The following is a 327-nucleotide window of genomic DNA, read 5'->3' as shown; positions in this document are numbered from 1 at the left end:
TGGTGATTTCTCCGTTCAAGCGAAGTGACAGTGGGGCAGAGGCTCAGTCACAGGCCAGAGACGGTGTGCAGAAGGGTCAGAGAGACGTGCTGGGTGCAGGCAGGGGAGGCGTGGCGGTCAGAGCGCGCAGGGTGGGGCGTAGGGCCAGGCAGGGGCGGGGGGGGGGGGGCAGTGTGCAGAAAGAACCCCAGGGAAGCTGGACTCCACAGCACGTGGTTCCGGTCCTGGACGCGCCAACTGCTGGTTGGGAAATCTCGGATAAATTACCTGCCTTCTCTGTGCGGGCGTTTCTTCCTCTGCTTCAGGTGACAGCAGACCCCTGCCTGG

Source organism: Acinonyx jubatus, chromosome B1 (genome assembly GCF_027475565.1).
Source record: "Acinonyx jubatus isolate Ajub_Pintada_27869175 chromosome B1, VMU_Ajub_asm_v1.0, whole genome shotgun sequence".
NCBI classification, from domain to species: domain Eukaryota; kingdom Metazoa; phylum Chordata; class Mammalia; order Carnivora; family Felidae; genus Acinonyx; species Acinonyx jubatus.
This window is presented reverse-complemented; position numbering follows the sequence as displayed.